Source organism: Orcinus orca, chromosome 16, assembly GCF_937001465.1.
Source record: "Orcinus orca chromosome 16, mOrcOrc1.1, whole genome shotgun sequence".
Classification (NCBI taxonomy): domain Eukaryota; kingdom Metazoa; phylum Chordata; class Mammalia; order Artiodactyla; family Delphinidae; genus Orcinus; species Orcinus orca.
In genome coordinates, this window is record NC_064574.1 from 29,318,745 (window position 1) to 29,343,097 (window position 24,353).

The window sequence follows — 24,353 nt, forward strand, 5'->3', positions numbered from 1 at the left end:
AATGTTATTTGAGAGCAAGATTCCTATGGAACTCCCACCCTTTGTTATGGGATGCGATTAAGAGATGGGGAGAAAAGCAGTCGACAGAGAGATGGAGGTGAAAAGACAGAGAGAGAGAGAGAGAGAGAGAGGATGAGTGGGAAAGAGAATGGCAGAGAGTTGCATATGGAGAGAAAGAGATAAAGACGCCTAGAAAAGCAGAGAGTGAGATGACAGCCCATGTGGGAAAAGAAAATACACATGAGAAGCAGAGATGGGGAGGGGGCGAATGGGAATGAGAGGGAGAAGGTATAAGGAAGGGGAAGGGGGAGGAGAGGGGAAAAGAAGAGGGATGGAGAGAAGGCAGAGAGGAAGTGGATCTTGATCAGGAGGTTGACCTACTATGTGACTCACAAACACCAATTCCCTCCTCCCACGACCCTCTGATCTGCCCTGTGTTTCTAGTGGCCGGTGGACCAGTGGCCCAACCACATAATAACTGCTTTGTAACCTCTTGTCAGGTTAAATCAAACTGTCCAGTAATAGGCCAAGGGGCCAAATGCCTATGGGCACATTGCCCCCTGGTGAACACGCCTGCGGCCTGCAGTGACCACTCTGGCCAAGAGAATGTCTGGAAGGATTCAGGGAGAGGACTCCAGAGCCAGGAGATGTACCTCGTGGCCTTGGGCCTTTACCCTGCTGCCAGGAGCTTCCATCTGAGCTCCGGCTGGAGTGATTAATGACGTCTAACTTCATAGGACCCAGGGACACCTCTCCATCTCCAGGGCCTGATCCTGGGCTTACCTGGGTGTCTCCAGCAACGTTTACTGCCTGCCACAATGATGGCCAGCTCTGTCTCGCTGAAATCGTTTTAGCCCTTTTTCGGACCCAGTGAGATTAACCAACATTTATGGGCTGGGATGAGGGAAAACGGTGAGAGATAATCAGCTAGCTGACTGCACTTTCTCAGACATGCGTTGGAATCAAGCCACCAACTATTGATCCCACTCAGAAGATGGAAGACATCTAATAAATACAATAATTGTGCAAGAATGACCCAAGAGGTGGGCCATGGGCGGGGAAGTTAGGAAGGATCGATCAAGAAGAGACTTCGAGATCCTGCGGTGGCAGCTGAAGACATAAAATCTTCTGTTGGTGTGGAGAGAAGGGGGTGGGGTTGGGAGAGGAGGGCCAGCCCCCCAAACAGAAATGTTAGACCTTAGATCATATTTCCTGGACGTAGCACACAGCATGATGGAGTGGGATGATCAAGGATGCTATCATAGGTTGGGGGAAGGGGAGGGCTCCAGTTCTGCCGCTTTGGACAGTGAAAACTTGAGCAGTCACACTAGCATTTCCTGAGTACCTACTAAATGCCAGCCCTATTACTGTATCCCATGGGAACCTCCAGTAACCTCAGGAGGTGAATATTATTGTCCTTACTGCTCAGGGAGCGCTACTGTCCCCAGTCACACAGCAAATGAGTGGTAGGACCGGGGACCTGAACCCAGCACTGTCTCGGGTGTTATGAGACACACATTTAGAGGTTATATGAAAAACTCCCAGCTCCTCAAGAGCCTAAACCCTCCCCGCGTGCCTAGGGGATGGCAAATTTCTCGAACAGTTCCAGAGCTGGTCCCTTTGCCCACTCTGGTAGAACGTGCTGGGTACTGCTAAGAAGACTCTGAAGTATCCCTCTTCCAGCTGTAGCAGAAACATGGGATTCGCCTGCCACCCTCTAGCTCATCTGGGGCAAAGCCGTGGGCTTGAGATCCCTTCAGCAACCTCCCCCAGCAGCACAGCTCGCCCTGCTTGGGCTGCTGCAGCAGCTCCCCCACGCAGATCTCAAAGCCTGGAGATAAATGACCTGCAAAAATAGAACAAAAGGCAAGGTGGAGTGGGACGGGGTGGGGGTGGGGGGAGGGAGGGGAGAAGGTGAGGGGAAAAGAGATAGAAGGTGAAGGTGCAGCGATGGGAGGGGGAGCAGGGGAAAAAAATAAAGAGGAGCAGATTGACATTCTGAAACGTTTTTGCAACGGATCATAACTGGAAAGCCTGTCAAATTAGAAAGACAAGCCTTGGTATATTTTCCCAACCCTTGGAAGAAAGACGTTGATGAAGACTTTCGGTCTGTGGGAGGGGAACTGAAATCAGATCCAATAACCTTGAAGAGGTCGTTTCCTTGGGAAGCTTGGAGGCTTAATAAGGAATGTTTGTAAAGTTTGGAGAGATTCTAGGTAAAAGATACCCAGGAAAAAGTACGAGGTCACAGAATTTACTATTCAATCTTGGAGTCACAGCAGGCTTTTTTTCCCTGGAACTCACCAGCCTTTCTTGCAAATCAAACTTTGAGATTCTATACTACTTTCTTTGAATGCGGATACCTTTACCGGTGAGAAAATGCCTTTCCCATCTGAGTTTCCTCCCTGCTTAACCTTGACTCCTCTGGCTGTAATTTACATGAAAGCAACAAGTCCTCTCAAAGTAAAATTGACAAGAAAAATCCTGCTAAGCCTGGGTCTCCTGGCATGTTGTCACTTTCTCTCCCCATTCCCCTCCCAGCAAAACAACCCCAAACTTCATTTCTGTGTAAAATTACATCATAGGAAGCCACTCAAGGCAGCACCCTGTCAGCGATTAAACACGATCCAAAAAGAATGAAAAGGCTGAACCTGGCTGTACCTTGATGTACACGATACATGGTAAATGCCAGAGCCCTGACGTCTCATTAATGTCCCCAAGCTCTTGTTCTTAAGTCCAGCGAGAATCACTGACCTTTAAAATTACTCTGATTAGCTAAACCTCTCCCTTCTTCCACCCAGGGCATCCCGTTCTCGCATGGGCACCACCATGGGGAGGCAGCCTCCCAGGGAACGAAGACCCCCACCCCTGGCCGAAACCGAGGAGTGGTCCTCTTGGGAGGGAGCGACCCATCTGTTTAAGACAGGGCTGTACGGAGAGGGGAATTCCAAAGAGCAGTCCATCTCAAACTGATGCGGCTTTTGTAAACTAGCCTCATAACTCTTACTACCTCTGCCAGATAATCAGACCCAAACCGGAAATTCCCCAGCCCAAGCTCCCACCCTCTCCAGGTTCAGAGAATCAGGAAAAATAAATAAAACCAAGAGAGAGGGTTCCAACACCCTCTGGATATTACCTGTGCTCCCCTTTGTCCCTGGGCAGCTTCTGGCCGAGCAGGTGGGAGGGTGGTGGCTGCAGGTGGCCGGAAGACCCAAGGATGGTCCTGACTCTGGTCCAGAAGGAGGTGCCGAAGGGGTGGCTGTGAGCACAGCCAAAGCCCCTTAGAATGGCAGTTCTGGTGCCTCGGCCCCGCTTTTATGGACTAGAACCTCCCCCTGTCGCTCAGTCCTTGCTCAGCACAGGCTGCTCAGAGCCAATGGGAAAGTAGCTCAGAGCAGTCAGAGACGCAGACCCCTGGGCCCTTCAACTCGAACTCCCTGGGCCCGACACAATAGGCTTCTCTTCGTGACCGAGCGTGTGGAGGAGGCAGGCAGCCGCGCTGGGAGGGGGTGGTTTCTGGGTGTAGTGCTGTTTGTCACTTGAAATCCGGCCACTTCAGTCTTTGATGCATTTCCAGAAGAGTGTCACAGAAAAAGAGAGAGAGACATGGGGAAGGACAGAGCGAGGAAGAGTTAGAGACACAGAGAGAGACTCAGAGAGAGAGACAGACAGACAGATATAGAGACAGAGATAGAGATAAACAGACAGACAACTAGACATAGAGACAGATGGAGACAGAACGAGATGAGAGAGTCAGAGAGAGAGAGACAGACAGAGAGACGGATGGACACAGACAGAGGGAGAGAGAGTCAAAGAAACAGAGAGCAAAACAGAAAGGTTCAGAGAGAATCAGTAACAGAGAGACTGTGTCAGATGACAGTTAGGGATACAGACAAAGCAGGGGAGAACGAGTCAGAAAAACACAGAGACACAAGGAGAGTGTCAGCTCTCAGAGATGAGGAAGCCCAAAGAGACAGGTAGAAACAGAGAGACAGAGGAAGAGGGATAAGGAAGCCAGGACACAAGACAAACTCAGAAGCCACACGACAAACAGATGCAGAGACAGAGGCTGCAAGAGTCCTGTGAGAAGAAAGACAAGAGGCAGAGGAAGCCAGCAGGGGCGTGCGTGGCCCTGTGTTGTGTGCTGTGGCAGCCGCGTGTATGGCTGGTGCATGCGTGTGCTGGAATGTTTTTGTGTGTACATTTGCCTGCAACCGACAGTCGACTCCGGTACATGCCTGAGCTGGTGCCAGGCACAACCAGCCCTGGCAAAAGCACAGCCCTTCCCCAGCAGCCAGGAGCTGCGGTTTACTTTTCTCTGGCGGCAACACAGAATGAATATCATGAAATCCTCCTCAGAATCTGGGCCACGATATGCGTTTGCACGCACTCCAGGCGGGGAGGCAAACCCCCCTCGTGTGCACCTTGGCCCCATGCCAGCAGCAGCTTGAAGGCTGCACTCTTCATGGCTACAAATACCTTCCAGAACATAGGGGGGTCTCTGAGTTTGGAAGAGAACATGCTTCTCCCCTCAATCAACAGCAGATAAGCAGTTTATGGTGGGCGGCACAGCTGTTTCACAAGTCAGGCAGGGGCTTCCCATTTCGTGGGTACCTATGCTGCATCGGGCAGTTAGCCAACCTTGCTGGGTTTAATCTCCATGACCTGGCCAGGTAGTGAATATTATTCACATTTTGCGGATGAGGAAAAAGAGGCTAGAGGGCTGAGAAACTTGCTTAAAGACACACAGCAAGTAAGTCACCAAGCGAGGATCCAAACCCAGGTTCATCTGACCCTGCTCACTCCCTCACCCTTCCTTCTCTGGGAATGTTCCTCCACCTGCCCAGTATAGCAGAGGCTACACTATTTAGGATGTGGATTTGATTCCCAGCTCTCGCTCACCAGGGGAGAGACCATAGACAAGTTTCCAGCCTCAGCTCCAGTTTGCTTATCTGTAAAATGGAGATAACAGTATCTAGATCTTGTGAGGCTGAAACAAGAGGACGTGCGACACAGCACGTGATGAATGTCCCATGACCATTGGTCTTGATGATCAGTGATGTCATTCCTGCTCTGATGCACCACACTTCTCAGGGGCATCGTCCTCTCTCTACACCTGGTTCATTACAAGCTGGAAGATGCGAGGGGCCGTTCACTGGGCACCTACTACGTTTCAGACACTTCTGCACGGTTCACTGTATACTCACAACAAGCAACAGGTGGTCTGCATGCCGCAATGCATCCTCAAACCGATTAGGCAGCTGAAGTTCGGGGAGGCCCCAGACACACAGAGAGGGAGAAGGAGTTGAACCCAGCCCTTCGGGCCCCAAAGCTCGGCTCCCACACATCCCCCTCCAGCTTTGAGATGAGGTCTCCCTCCTCCCTTCCAGAGAGGACTCTTTGGAATCTGATCTTGTCCCCCTTTCCTTCCTTGTCCCATTTCCCAGGCAGCATGTAGGGTCTGACAGGCAGAGGCAAAGACCCCAAGTACCTGGCCGTGGCTGTGGCCATGGCCGTGGCCCCAGTTCAGGGAGTGCCTGGCCGTACCTCAGGCCACCTCCCTTCCTGGCGACCCAGAGGGCTTGGCTAGAGAATGTTCACTGCCACCTGGGGATCTGGGAACTGGGGTGGCTTCTTAACCCCCAAAGCCAAATCCTCACCCCAGCGGCTCTCTGTCCTCCTTACTGTTCACCTCCTCTTCCCCTCTACCTCTATAAGCTCTTGGTAATAACCTCGAATAGAGAAAGGCCCTAAGATATGGGGTACCCATTCCCGGAAGCCAGCAGGCACTGGAAGAATAGAGGCGTAGGGCCTCTCTTGACTATTATTTATCATAAAGAGAAGTAAAAACAGCAAGTGTAGAGACGCTGCAGAAAATCCTGCTTTAAGTCATTAATGTTTCATATCCTTCACCCCCGAGTCTATTGTCAGCCGCAAGAGCAAATGGCTCATTCACTTGCTTTTCCTTTCCTTCTGCAACGTCCTTTACACACACGCAGGACAAGGCCAGGAACAGCCTTCTCCCCTAGTCCTAGAGGAGTTCATCTTGAAGCTCACCCCCGCCAGGCTTGGCGATGCTCTGTCACGTCGCAGGCCCCACGGCAGCAGCACGTGGGATAGGAAACCACAGAACTGGAACAAGCTCACTTGGGCTCGAATCCCAATGCCCCTGCCGACTACCTGGTAGTGACTGGTGGATTCCTGGCCTCCCTGAGCCCCCGAGTCATCTGGAGACAGGGGGACGGCACCCGCCTAATGCAGGGTCAGGACTAACCTGAGCTCTGCTGTGTCCTCAGGGCACACGTCTCTGATTGAGATCTTGATGTGAACCAAAAGCAAAGGCTGAAGAGAAGGAGGTATTTGAAACCACCAGCCCTCAAACCGTTCTGTTGGGGAGGAATAAGGAAGAACTTGGCAGAAGATAGACAAGTGAAAAAATAAAGCCAGCTTTTCTTAAGGCCGCCCTACATGCCAGGCCCTGTTGTCAACCATTCACGGTTATTAACACACTTGATTTTCCCAACAACCCTGCAATTAGATGCGGTTCCCACCCCGCTTTACAGATAAGGGACAGAGGCTGCGTGAAGGTATGAAGTGGTGCAGCTAGAAAACGGCAGAGCCCATGGACTCCAGGCTGTGCCCCAACCTGAGCTGTATTGCTTCCCAGCTTCTCCCCACCCTGGTTCCGTCTCATTCACAAAGATCTGTGTATTTCCTTTATCCACCTGTTGCACTGGAAGGTGGGGACAGCTGATGTGGTTCACTCGGGAGGATTCCAGTGGAAGTTAGGAATTTAGTCCCCACCCTCTGCTCAGCTTCCAGTCTTCACGCCACAGTGTGCCCAGTGCGGCTCTCAGAGGACCTGCACCAGCTGCTGGCTATGGGAGCCGCGTCTGTGTGTGGCCCCCACGGGACAGAGGAAGTCAGAAGCTGTGCTTAAGATGTAGCAATGCTCAGTCTCTCTCTCTCTCTCTCTCTCTCTCTCTCTCTCTCTCTCTCTCTCTCTCTCCCTCTCTCTCCCTCTCTCTCTCTCTCATACTCAGTCCAGGTTGGGAGGCAGATGTAGTAACAGGCCATTCCTAGAGTTATGATGAGTACAGGACTGGAAGGAGACTGGGATCACTGTGGGAACACAGAAGAAGGGCTCCCAACTCAGCTCAGTGGGGGCCTGGGGAGGAGCAGAGTCAGGGAGGTGAGAGCCAGGTGAACTGATGCAGGAGTAGCAATTGTCCAGGCAAAAGGAGGGAAGGGCATTCTGGGCAGAGGGAACAGCTCAGGCAAAGGCCTGGCAGCAAGGAGAGTTGAGGAGAAGTCATCGTTGACCGCCCTCTTTCTCTGGCCCCACATCCAAGTCAGCACACATCTTCACTGTTTGTGGCTCCGTCGCCCGGGGCTGGCCCCCATCACTTCTCTCCTGGATGACTACCCCAGCCCTGTGTCCTCAGCAGCCAGAGAGGTTCTTTCAAAAATGTTAACTCAGATTATACTACACCCCTGTTTAAAACACTCCAGTGGTTTTCATCCCACTTGGAATAAGATCCACAGCCCTCACCTGCAGGTCCCGTTCTCTGCCCACCTCTGCTTCCTGCCCACTAACTGCTCTGCAGCCACCCTGGCTCCCTGCTGCTCCTCAGACGCACCGAACACGTTCCTACTGCAGAGACTTTGCACGTGCTGTGCCTTCCATCTGGAACACCCCTTGCCTTCCTGTTCAGTCCATCACTTCATTTAGCTTTTGGCTTCGATGTCACTTCCTCAAGCAGACCCCCTGCCCACCCTTTGCCCCAGCAGTCCTGATCCCTTGCCCAGCTCTATTTGTCTTCACAGCATTTGTCCCTGGCTAATATGATACATCCGTTTGTCTGGTTATCACCTGTACGCCCTGGTGGAGTGTAAACTATGAGGGCAGGCACATTGTGATGGGGGACGTAGAACGGTACAGCTGCTGTGGAAAAAATGTTGGGTGGTTCCTCAAAATGTTAAATATAGAACCACCATATGGCCCGACAATTCTGCACCTAGGTGTATACCCAAAAGAATTGAAAATAGGGACTCAAGCAGATATTTGTCCAACAATGTTCTTAGCAGCATTATTTACAACAGCCAAAAGAGTAAAACAAACCAGCGTCTGTCAACAGATAAATGGATAAACAAAATGTACTCTACGTACAATGGACTATTATTCAGCCATAAAAAGGAATAAAGTTCTGACACTTGCTACAACATGGATGAACCTCAAAACATTATGTCAAATTCATAGTGACAGAAAGTAGAAAATAAGTTACTACGGGCTGGGAGGACATAGAAATAGTGAGTTATTGCTTAAAAGGCACAGAGTTTTTGTTTGGGATGTTGAGAAAGTTCTGGAAATGGAGACCATGATGGCTGCACAGCATTATGAATGTACTTAATGATACTAAATTTTACACTTAAAAATGGTGAAGATGGAGGGGGCAGGAAAGGCCTTGGGGAAGCAGGTGCCTGTTTTCCTGGTGGAGGAAAGCTCTCCAGTAGCAACGAGAAGGCAGAGGAAAAGCTGTGTTTCCTTTTCTCAGCCAAGAGTGCAGACAGATACCAACAGCTGAGCTGATGAACTGCAATTGGAGAGAACTTCCCTTTCCCAATGGGCCAAACCTCCCGTCCTCTCCTGTTTCGCCTCGGCTGGCAGCAGGACTTCATCACTGTGGCTAATAGCTTTCGCACATCTGCTTGACGGCCCTCACCCTACTGAGTCACCTCCATGTGTTACGTCATCTCATCCTTATAGCAAACTCCCATGGTGGGTGTGTTATTGCCTTCTTCCGTCAGAGGAAGACACTACACTCAGAGATGCAGTGACTCAGCTAAGGGCACACAGCCCTCAAATGGAAAAGAACCCAAGCTCAAGTTAATCTGATGCCAAAGCCCACGCTGTGAACTCCTACCTCACTGATGCCCAAGAGCAACACGTGCATAAATGCCATTATTCACTGTGCCAGGCACGATGCCAGGAACAAATGGTCTTTAATAAGCTCTCAGCAGCCCTCTGAGGGAAGCACTGTAAGTTCCACTTTGCAGGTAAAGAAACTGAGGCCCAGTGAGGTAAAGTGAGCTCCCACGTAGCACAGCACATTAGGGGTGAAGCCAGGACTTGCACCGAGGTCTGTCTCACTCCAAAGTGTGAGCCCCTCTCTGCTGTGTCACATCTCCCATGATGCTCCTCTGTCACTTCCAGCCACCTGGGAACAGGTCCTGAACCAGAATCCAACCAGCATTTGGCAAGAATGGACACCTGTTTACTGTGTTCTGAATCCTGAACTACAGGCCTCACGTTCACGACCACACACGGGGCCCCCTCTTGACCTCAGCCACAGTGCAACAAGAGGTCAGTGATGGGAAATGTTTCTGCCCAAACGAAAAAGGGAAAAGCCTTAAATCTCAAATCACTGAAACCTTATCACAGCCACCGTGTATCAGGTGCCTGCTGGGTGCTAGGTATTGTACTTTCCCTAAAGCACCTCATTTATCCCTCACAACAGCCCTATGACATAGGTGTCATTAACTCCACTTTGCAAATGGGGAACTGAGCTCAGGGCAGTGCAGTCACTTGCCTGAGGTCGCACAGCCAGTAAGTGGTAGAGCCAGGAGCGTCTGCCTCAAAAGCCAGAGCTGTTTTCCCTCATCAAGCTGCCTCTGCAAAACCATCAGTTCTGAAATCCCTCCAGAGAAGACTGGGCACCAGCAGGAGGAGAGGTCCACCAGGGGATCCCAGATATTAGACCTGAAATGAGACCCTTGATCTGAGAGCTGCCCCTCATCGCCCACAAGCTCCACCAGACACATGGTTCCTAATATCAGCTCTTAAGAAGGGAGTTTCTTTTTGCCAAAAGGCAAGGTTAAATTGCTTTTCTTCTTAATCTATGAATCTCACAGTTTCTCCTAAATCCTCTTGAACTGACAGGTTGCTACCTTTTCTGCATTCATTCCACAAAAAACGCTCCCAGAGAGTAGCTGCCAGAGGCCAGGTTCTCTGCTCAACACTGAGATGCATGGCTGAGAAGACCCAGTCCCTGCCTCCGGGGGCCGCAGTCTGGAGGGGACGACAGAAAGTAAACAGGTAATTTCAGCAGCACGTAGGAAAGTCTGAGATAAGGGTGACTGTGGAATCACAGAGGACAGGTTCCCAAGTCAGCCTGGTGGATCAGGGAAATCATCCTGGAGCTGGAGACCGAGGCTGGGTTTGGGAGACTGGGTAGGAGTATGCCGTGGTGATGGGTCAGGTGCACTGCAGAAGCAGGAGACATCCCTGGCTTTTATAAGCAAAAAGAGATTCAACATAGGGAACTGGGAAACTTTCATCGGTGCTGGCTGGGGGAGAGGTGGGTATGGAACTGCTGGAGGAGTAGACTGGGCCTCCGGGAGCGCTTCCAGAGCACTGCAGGGCCTCCAGCCACACAGCCAGAAAGCAGGCCAACAGGACGCAACCCCTGCCTGTCGTGCGTTCACGAACCCACCACCACCTTATGACCCAGGGGTCTGGAAGCTGGGGCCAGCCTCTCAGCACTCCCGGGGGTAGGCACTGGGCCCTGAGATGCTGCTGCAGGACCCCCACACCCCCACGACTACTCTGGCTGGACGAAGCGGCCAAAGCAGCGGCAAGACGGCCTCCATTTCATTCCATCACGTTGGTCGCACACAAGTCTAGCTATTGGCAGAACGTTAATTTGCACCCAGAACCCTAGCTGCACAGGAGTCTAGGGAAAATAGTTTTCACTTCTGCAGTCCAGGAAGGTACACAATAAAGAAGCAGAAGGAGGTGGGATTGGGAGCTGAGGACCGAGCAGGCACATCCGCCGCATAGAGGAAGGAAAGAAGAAAAGTGCCATAGGCCCGACGGACACATATCTCTTCCGCCCCTGCCCCCACTTCCCCCGCCCCACACCCCCTGCCTTGAGCCTTTTTGCAGGTCAACACTCCCCAGGTGGCGTGGGAGCCGCCCACAAAACTGCTGCCCCGTGGCCCACGCTGTCAGAGCGGGTAGAACCCACCAGACTAATGAATCCAAACTGTGATTTTAGTGATGGGGATACTGAGGTCCAGAGAGGAGGAGCTACTGTCGTAAGGCTGCTCAACCACGGAAGGGCCAGCTGGGCCTAGAACTCAGCTGTTGCCACCACATCACTCTGCTTCACATTCTGGGGCTCGCCCTGCCAGGGCTGGGGCTTGGCTGGAGCTGAGGCAGGTGGGAAAAGCTCAGCCTCTGGAGTCAGACTGGAGCTCTCTTCCTGGCTCTGCTCCTCCCAGCTGCATGGCCCCAGGCAAGTTACTTGAGCCCAGCTGCCTCTTCTATGAGCCGGGGCATAGTGGTAGCACAGAGTTGTGATGAGAACCCAGCTAATATATGTAAGAGGACATAGAGTAAGTACTCTGTAATGGAGCTAGTATGACTAGTTCTACAATACTATTGTTCATTTATAAACTGCTATTATTATTATTAATAGTAGATAATCTTCCCCAGTTCAAGAGGAAAAAATTGTAAAGGTTTTAAGTGGTTTAACCTTCATTTCTTTTTCTTCTCCTACATCACAGCAGCATCAAAACACCTGCCCTGTAACTGCTTGCATCATCCTAGCCCACCGACACTTATCATTTTCCAGCTACACGTCGAGATTCCTCCCCTCATAAAGGTCCTCAGAAATATACACCCAGAGACCCACAAGGATCCTCAGGCCCACACGCATAGAGTCACACCAAACACACACGGATGTACACACACAGAGAGAGGAATGGACAGATAGTTAGACACACAAACTAACATAATCACGTACACAGATTGTTTTCACCAGCCAGCACTTCCAGACACTCTCTCTCTCTCTCTCTCTCTCTCATACACACACAGACACACACACACAGTCACCACAGCAGCACACATGCAAATAAACCCTCTGATGCACACCTCACGCCCCCAGTTCTGTGGCACATCCAGGAATATTGAAAGTTGCAGGAAGGGCAGCTGGGAGGCCCTGTTTCTGACTTCCCTTTGAATAACTGGTCAGCAACAGCTCAGGGCTCCCCACAGCCCTTGTAGAAGGACCTTTATCAGTCTAATTCCTAGTCTTCAGCCTGGAATCCAGCTCAGATAAAATAATTAATTTTCCATTATAGCCTCTCTCTCTCTGAGTCATCCTTACAAGTCCCTGGAATAATGGCATTTAAGAATGGAGCTTTCGGGCTTCCCTGATGGCACAGTGGTTAAGAATCCACCTGCCAGTGCAGGGGACACAGGTTTGAGCCCTGGTGTGGGAAGATCCCACATGTCACGGAGCAACTAAGCCCTTGCGCCACAACTACTGAAGCCTGCACGCCTAGAGCCCGTGCTCTGCAACAAGAGAAGCCACTGCAGTGAGAAGCTCTCGCACCGCGAGGAAGAATAGCCCTCGCTCTCCGCAACTGGAGAAAGCCCGCGCGCAGCAACGAAGACCCAGTGCGGCCAAAAATAAATAAATAAGTAAATAAATTTATATATTAAAAAAAAAAAGAGTTTTCTGAACACCCCAAATCCGTACAGAAAAGTTCAGCTCCCTTGGTGAAGCACTTACGTGCCAGGGAGGGTGCATGGAGAAATGCAGTTTCCACATTTGAGAAAAGTAAGTGGGAGGGAATATCAGACAGCAGTGCAGTGCAGATCATCATTTAAGTAAAATCCCCGCAGGGCTCCTTGGCAGTGTTAAATCACTCTGTGCCTCTATGGAGGTGTCTCAAAACAGCTTCTCTCCTTTCTTCTGCTTTACCATTGAGAAAAACTGTGTGGAGTAGTGGAAACATGCTGGGGTTTGATCCTGGCCTCGAGTCTGATCACCATTTCTGGACTATGTAGCGTACCTCTCTGAGTAACAGCTACTTTGTCAACAAAGATTAAGAGCAAGGGTTCCAGAGTCAGACTGCCTCGCTCAGTCCCTGACTAGCTGTGTGATCTTTAGCAAATTACTTAATCTCTCCGGGCTTTAATTTTCTTACCTTTGAAATAGGAATAATAATGACACTTACCTCACAGGGTTTTTGCAAGTATAAATTAATACATGTAAAATGCTTAGGACAGTGCCTATTACAGACTCAGTGTTCAATAAGTGCTTGCTAGTATTCTTATCACTGCTACCTTCCAACATTGTTGGGAGGATTAAGAGAGATTAAAAATAAGACTGTGCCGTGGAAGAAGCAGAGATATCAGGCGCTACCATTATCAAAGTTAGCTCTGTGGGGGACTGGTCATTTTTTAAAAAGCCAAACATGAACTTTATGTTTGAGATCCAAGAAAAAATTGTACTGCAAGTGGCTTTGGGGTCAGACAGATTTGAGACTGAGTCCTATTTTATCCCTTAAGCACTCTGTGACCCTGTGTAAGTTGCTTAAACTTTCCAAGCTTTAGTTTCTTATTTGTCAGATGAATAAACATTATTCTGCCAAAATCTCAAAGATGCTGATGATTGTGCAGCAACAAGGCCAGGGGTATAAAATTCCTTGCAACCTAGGACCAGTGAGGGAGGGACTCTTCTCGTCTGGTAGGATTTTGCTGGGGACTTGGTAGTCTTCTTATGGGGATGATAAGGAAATTCCAACTACTTCATATTCTTAGCAAAGATGCCTGGAATGTGCATTCCTTTCCCTGTGCCGTCTGGCAGAAAGTAGCCCACACTGCTTCACTCCTGTTACTGAACCTCAGTGGTGGGCGTGCTTTTCTAAAGTACCTATTGCTAAGGTGCAGCCTACTCTAGACCAGTGTTGTTCCTGTCTCTCAAGAGGCCCTATTGGAGAGCAGATAGAAATCAGAGGAAGTGGCTTTGCCTGAGCTTCTGCTATCTGGAGCTTCTTACTTGCCTTTAAGCATTCTGGTTCCATCAGTTGACTCCTTCCCTCTTCTCCTCAGCTCCTAGAGCAAAGACTAGTATTAAACAATGATCTTTGGGGAGATCAGCTCTGTGCTTTGTGATCACCTAGAGAGGTGGGATAGGGAGGGTGGGAGGGAGGGAGACGCAAGAGGGAAGAGATATGGGGATATATGTATATGTCTAACTGATTCACTTCGTTATAAAGCAGAAACTAACACACCATTGTACAGCAATTATACTCCAATAAAGATGTTAAAAAGAAATTCCCAAGCTGTAACGATAAAATACAAGGAATCGCATTATTAAAGCAAAGCCAAAGCTGTGATATTAGAAGTCCTTGTTATTTTAAGAAGAACAAAATGTCATGTTTTTCCTTATCAAAATTTTTTTCTTACAGAACTAACTCTGTGATAAACTCAGTCTGGACGTTCTGTGAAAAAAAACAAAACAAACAAACAAACAAAACCAATGATCTTTGGGTACATAGTATGTACCCAGAAAATGTTGGCTGAATAAATAGTACATCACTAACTCCCACTAGCCTCCATTAATTAGATCTTTAGACATGGTGAGATCTATAAATCAGGAGCTCTAATTATCCTTGTGTCCCTGGTGGCATCCAGACTATTGTGGTTTATCCATGGCAGGTGCAGCAGTCACTGTCATTTTGTAAGTGTTTCTTCTATTCTGAGCATCTTGTTTTGTCCTCCTCAAGACACAGATGTGGTCTCTGTGCATTTACCCATCCTTTTCTAATGTCCTCTTTGATAAATCTGCTCCAACTGCATTGGCCTCTTTGCTGTTCCTTGGACATGCTATCTTCTTCCCACATCTTTTTGGTCTTCTTGTGCCCTCTGCCTGGAACACTGCCTTTCCCCAATATTTATATGTCTTATTATTTCAGTTAGTTCACATTTATGTTCAAATGTCACTCCTTAAAGAGGTCTCTCATAATCATCTTATCTAAGAGAGCATTTCCTATTATTATCTATCCTTTGCCTGGAATTATACTACGCACTCATTTGTACATTTGTTTATTGTATGTCTCCCCCACTGGAATGTAAGTTCTGGGAAGTCAGTTACCTTGTCTTTCTTGTACTTGACTGTATCTGGAGTTCCTATAACAGTGCCAGACCATGGTAGGCACTCAATAAATATTTATAGAATGAATGAATGAACAAACATATTATCACTTGAAATACTGGTCAAAATGAACTCTTGGAACTCACCCAACTACAGACTGTGAATCTCAGGCCCTATGTCTCTGGTTTCCCCATAGCCAGTTCTGACTCAGATCTGCCCACATTCTTGGGTGACAGACATGGATGAAATCAGCTGGGGGAGGCATCTATGACTGATGCTTTTTCCTAGCCCAGGAATAAGCTGGAAAAGGGGCCCACCAATTTTCAACAACACTTTAAAATAGGACTTTATAGGGCTATGGGCTCCCAGTACCTCCCAGCATTGTAGAGATTATCACCCTGTGTGGTTATTAACCTATACCTGCAGTGTTTCCAGCTAGCAAGAAATGCAAGTGGGGACAGCTGGAAAAAGAAACATCAGCTTTGAATTCCAAGATATGGCAAAATGAAGATGTCACTATTAGCCAGTGAAAAGTTGGCTCATTCTTCCCCTCTCTACTCACTTCCCCTGGGCTCCATTTTCTGCCTCAGCACCCGCGCTGCCTCATATTGAGAAGCAGGAATTTGCTTTTCAGTACCACGGACAGCAATCTGCTGGCAGCCGGGAGGCAGAGTGAGCCAGAATTTGGGGCATACATGGAGCCAAACAAATATTGACTGAGCACATCCTGGGGCCAGGCACACTGGAGAATACAAAGATTTATGTGGTCTTGACCTTCAGATAACTTAATCTCTTCAGGTCATCAACATTCCTAGACTGATACAGCTGGGGCAAGGCCCCAAGCCTTCTGATACTTGAAAAGTGGGAAGAATCAAAGGGAAAATGTTTTCTTTTCCAACAATTGAATTTCACATATGTGCGTTCACATATGTCATCTAATTTTCTCACTAGACTACCACCCTCAAAGAGAACAGTTACTGCAATGTCCTATGCACTGTTACATTCCAAGTGCCCAGCAAGGTATATGGCAGATACTCAGTAGTTTTTGAATGGATGTGTGAAGGAATTCTTATAAAATCCCATTTTACTCTTTGTCTTTTTACCCTTATTTTACAGATGAGAAATCTGAGGCTGGGAAAACTACCTTCTCGTGACAGCTATTAAGTGGCAGAGCTTGGATTAGAAACCAGGGCTTCCAGATTTCACGCTAAACTGCCAATCAGAGGCACTTACTATGTGCTGGGCATTCTTGGGTCCTACAAAAAAGTTCTAGCCACAGAGAGACTAGTTCTTACCTTAACATACACTTTGAGTAAATCCCGTTTTTCTTTCTGGCATTAGTTTCCCCATATGTAAAATGAGGGAAGGAGGTTGGTGTGGACTAAGGGCTCCCCTCTCCCTGCACCCCCCCACCCCCAAACGGGATCAGGCATCTGCAGTAGTTGAGAAAGGATACCAGCAGGGGGCGTTATGAAATGAATTTGAAACGTCCTCCCCGTGCCTCAGCAGGGCGTCAAACGAGAAGTACTGTATTAATATCCCAACAGACTTCTGGCTCCTTTTTCATCTTCCTGCTATAACCAGAACTTGTGCGCAAGCCGTGCAGGCTCTATTCTTTTTAGAGTGCAACAAATGAACTTCAACCCCTCTTGAGAAGTGAGTAAAGAGGCAGCCCCAGGACACAGAGACAGTGGAATGAGGCTGCGGTGACTTATCACCCAGGAACCCACTAGCTGAGTAACTTTGGACAAAGCCCCAAGCAAAGATAACTGTTTAAATGGCTGCAGCAGCGGAAAAATCAGTTTGGTTGATTGATGTCCTGGGTTTCTAGCTAGTGGGTGGCTTCCAGCCACGGCTCTGCCTCAGCTCCCAGAATTACTCCAATAAGTGATTTGCTCATCCCTAACTCTTTCCAGGAGGCAGGGGAGGGGGATGAATCAGCTCTCTCCAAGCCTGATTGGGATTTAATGGGGGCCAGTGGGTATTTGTGCACTGGGTGGTGTGGGGAGAGGAGGAGCAGATCTGTCAGGCTTGGCAGATGTATCTGGCTCCTGCCTGGGGGTGTGGAGGAGAAAATAAAATAAGGAAAGAACTGATTGCAGAGTGAATATTTTTCAATTATTTGAAAAGAATGTGAATCAGATGTTTCATAAAGGCTGTTTTTCTAACCACATCTTAGTCACTGAACTCTAGATTTGTCAAGGATGGTCTCCAGATTGAAGAACAGTAATGGGAGGCTTGGGAGGTTTTGTCAAGGGGTCTAACTCAGTAGGAGGTATCTAGGATAATTGGAAGACAACAAGCTATGCAATTAGCCAGACCTGGGTTCAGATACTGGCTCTGCCATTGGCTGCCTATGGGACCTGGATCAAGTTGTTTAATCTTTCTGAAACTCAGTTACCTCATCTGTAAAATGGGATAATAATAACAATACTTACTTTTCCAGCTATCTGCTCCTGTATAAAGAAAAAAACACGTGAACACTTTGTGGCATAATAAATCAACCATTTTATTATACTCACAGATTCTTAGGAGGTCTGGAATTCAGACAGGACATAGCACATATGACCTGTTCCTGCTGCATGAAATCTGGGGTCTCAAATGGGAAAACCTAAATGGCTGGAGGTTGGTATGACCTGGAAGTTATTATTCACTCACATAGTTCTGGGCTGAGGTGACTCAAAGGCTGGGCTCATCTGGAACAGTGACTGGATTATTCGATGGGGTAGAGGCCTCCTAAAAACTCAAAAGTCTGGCTTAATCTTTTGAGTTCCCCAAATACAACCAGCTTTTCCAGGGATCAACTCAGGATGCATACATTCTCCTGTCATGTGTCTGCTCTGTGGTATAAAGAGAACAGATTTAAGGTTTCTCATTAGACCTGTGAAGTAATGAGTTCTTTCTCAATAGTTATATTTAAGCACAGGCTTCAGAGAGATGTTGTGCAAGAGATTTAAGTATTGGATAATGTGATCTTTAAGAACCCTTAAAGCCCTGATCGCTACTTGTAATCTTGTAGCTGTTAAAAAAAAAATCTAAGTATGGTATTGCCTCAATTTCCTCATCTTCAGAAGAGGGTATAAAGTATTGATTTCAGAGGATCCTTCCTGCTTGGTAACTACAACTGTTTTGTCAACAGCCTCCTTGTTGATAGATCCAAAGGGCCCTTTTCAGTCCTTATCTTGACTGATACCCCATAAGTATTTTACACTGCTAATTACTCTCTATTTCTTCAATCACTCACTTTCTGGACCTTCCAAGACAAAGGACTCTCCTCTGTCTCTCTGAGCACTCCTCTCATGCTCCTTCATGGGCCCCTTTTCCTTAAATGGGCTCCCTCTTTTCTTCTCTCTCTTGACACGCTCTCATTCACCACCACAGCTTCTATACCCACTAGATGCTTATGCATCAGTCAGAACTCTCATTTGAAAGATGTAGAAAGCCTGATCAAACATAATCTAGGAACTATGGGAAGTATTGGTTCACACGATTGAAAAGTCCAGAGACTGAGAACAGATTGCCCAGGGGCTTAATTTCCCCTGGACCCACTCATTCCCAACATCCCTCAGCTCTGCTTCCTCCCTTGCTGACATATTTTCAGGTAGCTATTTCTTCAGGGAAGGAAGATGGCAGCAGCATCTTCAGATCTTACTTCCTATTAGATTAACTCCAATTAGAAAGAAAGTGTGTCTCCCCAAGATGATGGGACAGAAGTATTGGATGGACCTCATTCTCATTGGCTAAATTCAGTTACAAATCTAACCCTGAACATTGAATCCCTGTGGCCAGGAGGAATGGAACGATAATTAGTTGAGTTTACCCAGGGCCCACTTGTAGAGTTGAAAGTGGGTTAGTGCCTCTCATGAGGTCCAGAGTTGGGGATGGGTTGCCAGAAGTAAACAAATGTTGAGTGGCAAAAACAACAGATGCCAAATACAACTGAAGACTTCCAAATCTATCCTTAAGCCCAAGACCCTTCTCGTAACTTTAGCGCCATGTGACAAATTGCCTTCTGACATCTCCACTTGAATGTTTCACAAGTATCCCAAACTCTACATGTTCCAAACAATACTCAGTCCCCCTAGATCTTCTCCTCCATTTAAATTCACCCTAGTAGTGAATGACATCACCTTATACCAAGTTGCCTAATCCAGAAACTTCAGTGTCATACTTAACTCCTTCCTTTCCCCACCCCCACATTGAATCAATCACCACATCGTCTTGATCCTAGCAAACTGTTAAAAGTATGTAGGTATATTGTAGTCCCTAGAACAACTACTAAAAACCCTATACAAAGAGACATAGTAAAATAAAAATGGAAAAATTTAAATGGAACACTAAAAAGTATTCAAAAGAGCACACACCTGGTTTCAGGACTTAATGAAGCTCAGTTTCTTGATGTCTCATCACAGAAAGAATTCAGTGAGAGACAAAGTGATAGGTAAGAAGTGGATTTATATAGAGAGAAACACACTCCACAGACAGACTGTGGGCCATCTCAGGAGGTGAGAAAGGCACCAGCGTGTGGGGTTGTCAGTTTTTATAGGGTTGGGTAATTTCATAGACTAATGAGTGGGAGGAGTATTCCAGCTATTTCAGGAAGGGGTGGGGATTTCCAGGAATCGGGCCACCACCCACTTTTTTTTTTTTTTTTTCTGTACGCGGGCCTCTCACTGTTGCGGCCTCTCCCGTTGTGGAGCACAGGCTCCGGACGCGCAGGTTCAGCGTCCATGGCTCACGGGCCCAGCCGCTCCGCGACATGTGGGATCTTCACGGACGGGGGCACGAAGCAGTGTCCCCTGCATCGGCAGGCGGATTCTCAAACACTGCGCCACCAGGGAAGCCCCGCACCATCCACTTTTTGATCCTTATGGTTGGCCTTGGAAAGCTTGCTGATAAAGTGAGGGGGGTGTATACTGAGGCTCAAGGTCTGGTGGAAGTCGAATTGCCGCCATCTTGGACCCATTTGGTTCTAATCAGTTTATGTCATGTCCTCGGGCTATGTCATTCTTTCAAAGGTTGTGACCTGCCCCCTTCCCTGCTGTTTCACAGTGGTTAGGACTCTGTGCTCTCACCACCCAGGTTCAATCACAAGCCGCGTGGCACGATCAAAAGAAAACAAAACACAAACAAAAATAACTGCTAAATAATCCATTGGTCAAAGAGGAAGTCTCAAGGGAAATTAGAAAATTTTGAAATGAAGGAAAATGAAACTACATCTCAAAATTTATGGGATACAACTAAAACAGTGTTAAGGGGGAAACTGTACATTATTAAATGCATATATGTGAAAAAAAAAGGTGTCAAGCCAACAATCTAAGATTCCACCTTAAGAAACTAGAAAAAAAAAGAGGAGCAAAATAAACCCAAAGCAATCAGAGGGAAGGAAATAATAAAGGTAGAAATAAAAATAAAGAATAATAAAAAATAAAGATGGATATAATAATATAATAATTAAGGCTAGAAATCAATGAAATTGAAAATAAGAAAAATAGAGAAAATTGATCAAACCAAAAGATGCTTCTGTAAAAATATCAATAAAATTGATAAATCTCTAGCCAGACTAACAAAGAATAAAAGGGAGGAGACAATTAACAATATCCAGAGTGAAGCGGAGAATAGCACTACCGACCCCACAGGCATAAATGGATAATAAGAAAATACTATGAACAACTCTATACACTTAAATTCAACAACTTAGTTGAAATGGACCAATTTCTTGAAAGCCACAAACTACCAAAACTCACCCAAGAAGAAATAGATGACCTTAATACTCTTATGTCTAAGAAATGAAATAAGTAGTTAAAAACATTCTGAACAATATGACTCCAGGCTCATATGGTTTCAAAAACTATTAGCAAATCACATATATACATCTATATATAATATATGTGTACACACACACAGGCACACAACCACACAGTAGATCTTCACCAAGTGAGGTTTATCTTGGGAGTACAATGCTCATTCAACATTTGAAAATCAATGTAATCCACAATACTAACACAGTAAAGAAAAAACCACATGATCATATTAACTAATGCAGAAAAAGTACTTAAGCCACACCCAAAATCCTCTTGTGACTTTTTTAAGACTCTCAGCAAACTAAGATTAGAAGGGAGCTTCCTTAACTTGATAAAGGGTATCTACAAAAAACTACAGCAAATGTCATAATGGTGAAAGATTAAATGCTTTCCCTGAGACTGGGAACAAGGCAAGAAGGTCCATTCTCACTATTCCTATTCAACATTGTACTGTAAGTCCTAGCCTTTGAAAAAAGGCAAGTAAAAGAAACAAAAGGCATATAAATTGGAAAGGAAGGGATAAAACTATCACTATCCACAGACAATAGGATTATCTATATAGGAAATTCCAAAGAATATACAGAAAGAAAAAGCTTCTAGAACTAATGGGTGAGTTTGGCAAGGTCACAAAATATAAGGTCAATATGTAGATTATTATTAATCATATTTCTATATACTACCAATAAACAACTAGAAACTGAAGTTTTAAAAATAGTACTATTTACAATAAATCCTTAAAAAGTAAAATATTTAGGCATAAACCTAACAAAACATGTATGGGATCTGTATGCTGAAAATTCCATGCTGAAGACCGAAATAAATGGAAAGATATACCATGTTCACTGATTAAAAGACAACATAGTTGTCAATTATCCCCAAACTAACTGCAGCAGGAATTTTTCTGTAGCTAAAGACAAGATGATTCTAAAATTGATATGAGTATGCAAAAGAACTAGAATAGTAAAAACAATTTTGATGAAGAAAACAATGTTGGAGGGCTCACTTCACCCAATTTTAACATTTATTATAAAACTACAGTAATAAAGATATAGTGGTATTAACAAAAGCACAGACACATAGATCAATAGAACAGAATAGAGAGTATAGAAGAGGGAGCCACATAAATATGGTCAATTGCTTTTCAACAACGTTACAAAAGCAATTCAATGGAGAACAGATAGTCTTTTCAACAAACAGTGTTGGAACAATTGGACATTCACATGCAAAAATAAATAAATATGCAACTAGAGAAAGCCTGCACACAGCAATGAAAACCCAACACAGCCAAAAATAAATAATAATAAATAAATAAAAATAATCCTCAACTGGTACTGCACATCTTATACAAAAATTAACTCAAAATGATCACAGAAGAATGTAAAACATAAAAACATTTAAAAGAAAACATAAGAGGGGCTTCCCTGGTGGCACAGTGGTTAAGTGTCAGCCTGCCAATGCAGGAGACACAGGTTTGAGCCCTGGTCCAGGAAGATCTCACATGCCGCGGAACAACTAGGCCCGTGCACCACAACTACGGAGCCTGCGCTCTAGAGCCTATGAGCCACAACCTCTGAGACCACGTGCCACAACTATTGAAGCCTGCATGCCTAGAGTGCATGCTCTGCAACAGGAGAAGCCACTGTGATGAGAAGCCCGTGCACTGCAATGAAGAGTAGCCCTCGATCGCCACTAGAGAAAGCCCGCGCACAACAACAAAGACCCAACACAGCCAAAAATAAATAAATTTATTAAAAATAAAAAGAAAAGAAAACATAAGAGAAATGTTCATCATCTTCAGTTAAGCAAAGTGTTCATTTATATGACACCAAAAGCATGATCCATTAAAAATTACTGATAAGGATTGGGGCTTCCCTGGTGGCACAGTGGTTGAGAGTCTGCCTGCCGATGCAGGGGGACACGGGTTCATGCCCCGGTCCGGGAAGATCCCACATGCCGCGGAGCAGCTGGGTCCGTGATCCATGGCCGCTGAGCCTGCACATCCGGAGCCTGTGCTCTGCAGCAGGAGAGGCCACAACAGTGAGAGGCCCGGCGTACTGCAAAAAAAAAAAAAAAAAAAAAAATTACTGATAAGGATAGAAAGCCCAGAGATAAACCCATGCACATATGGTCACCTTATTTTTGATAAAGGAGGCAAGAATATATAATGGAGAAAAGACATCCTCTTCAATAAATGGTGCTGGGAAAACTGGACAGCTATATGTAAAAGAATGAAATTAGAACACTCCCTAACACCAACACCACGCACAAAAATAAACTCAAAATGGCTTAAAGACCTAAATGTAAGGCCAGACACTATAAAACTCTTAAAGGAAAACATAGGCAGAACACTCTATGACATAAATCACAGCAAGATCCTTTTTGATCCACCTCCAAGGGAAATGGAAATAAAAACAAAGATAAACAAATGGGACCTAATGAAACTTAAAAGCTTTTGCACAGCAAAGGAAAACATAAACAAGACGAAAAGACAACCCTCAGAATGGGAGAAAACATTTGCAAATGAAGCAACTGACAAAGGATTAATCTCCAAAATTTACAAGCAGCTCATGCAGCTCAATATCAAGAAAAACAAACAACCCAATCCAAAAATGGGCAGAAGACTTTAATAGACATTTCTCCAAAGAAGATATACAGATTATCAACAAACACATGAAAGGATGCTCAACATCACTAATCATTAGAGAAATGCAAATCAAAACTACAATGAGGTATCACCTCACACCAGTCAGAATGGCCATCATCAAAAAATCTACAAACAATAAATACTGGAGAGGGTGTGGAGAAAAGGGAACCCTCTTGCACTGTTGGTGGGCATGTAAATTGATACAGCCACTATGGAGAACAGTATGGAGGTTCCTTAAAAAACTACAAATAGAACTACCATATGACCCAGCAATCCCACTACTGGGCATATACCCTGAGAAAACCATAATTCAAAAAGAGTCATGTACCAAAATGTTCATTGCAGCTCTACTTACAATAGCCAGGACATGGAAGAAACCTAAGTGTCCATCAACAGATGAATGGATAAAGAAGATGTGGCATATATATACAATGGAATATTACTCAGCCATAAAAAGAAATGAAATTGAGTTATTTGTAGTGAGGTGGATGGACCTAGAGTCTGTCATACAGGGTGAAGTAAGTCAGAGAGAGAAAAACAAATACCATATGCTAACACATATATATGGAATCTAAAAAAAAATAAAAGGCTCTGAAAAGCCTAAGGGCAGGACAGGAATAAAGATGTAGATGTAGAGAAAGGACTTGAGGACACGGGGAGTGGGAAGGGTAAGCTGGGACAAAGTGAGAGAGTGGCATGGACATATATACACTACCAAATGTAAAATAGCTAGTGGGAAGCAGCTGCATAGCTCAGGGAGACCAGGTCGGTGCTTTGTGACCACCCAGAGGGGTGGGATAGGGAGGTTGGGAGAGAGATGCAAGAGGGAGTGGATATGGGGATATATGTACATGTATAGGTGATTCACTTTGTTAAAAAGCAGAAACTAGCACACCATTGTAAAGCAATTATACTCCAATAAAGATGTTAAGAAAAATTACTGATAAATTGGACTTC

At 46.1% G+C, this 24,353-nt stretch overlaps 1 protein-coding gene and 1 long non-coding RNA gene across 3 annotated transcripts in view; both read right to left on the bottom strand.

Moving 5' to 3' along the window:
• PDYN (prodynorphin) overlaps positions 1–19,468 on the bottom strand; it is a 29,843-nt gene extending 10,375 nt beyond the window's left edge. The window contains exons 1-4 of one of the 2 annotated variants that reach the window (XM_049699746.1): positions 19,313–19,467; positions 17,607–17,788; positions 17,387–17,404; positions 13,851–13,906 (exon numbers count right to left, since the gene is read on the bottom strand). The gene's annotated coding sequence lies outside the window, so the exon portion shown is untranslated. Of the gene's footprint in view, positions 1–13,850; positions 13,907–17,386; positions 17,405–17,606; positions 17,789–19,312 lie in introns of both variants that reach the window. The other variant, XM_049699745.1, reaches the window with a different exon arrangement.
• A 3,012-nt stretch (positions 19,469–22,480) lies between these two features.
• The window catches only part of LOC117202437 (uncharacterized), a 59,827-nt gene continuing 57,954 nt past the window's right edge, over positions 22,481–24,353 (bottom strand). The window contains exon 5 of the long non-coding RNA XR_007472295.1: positions 22,481–22,806. This is a non-coding gene — a long non-coding RNA (uncharacterized LOC117202437). The remainder of the gene's footprint in view (positions 22,807–24,353) is intronic.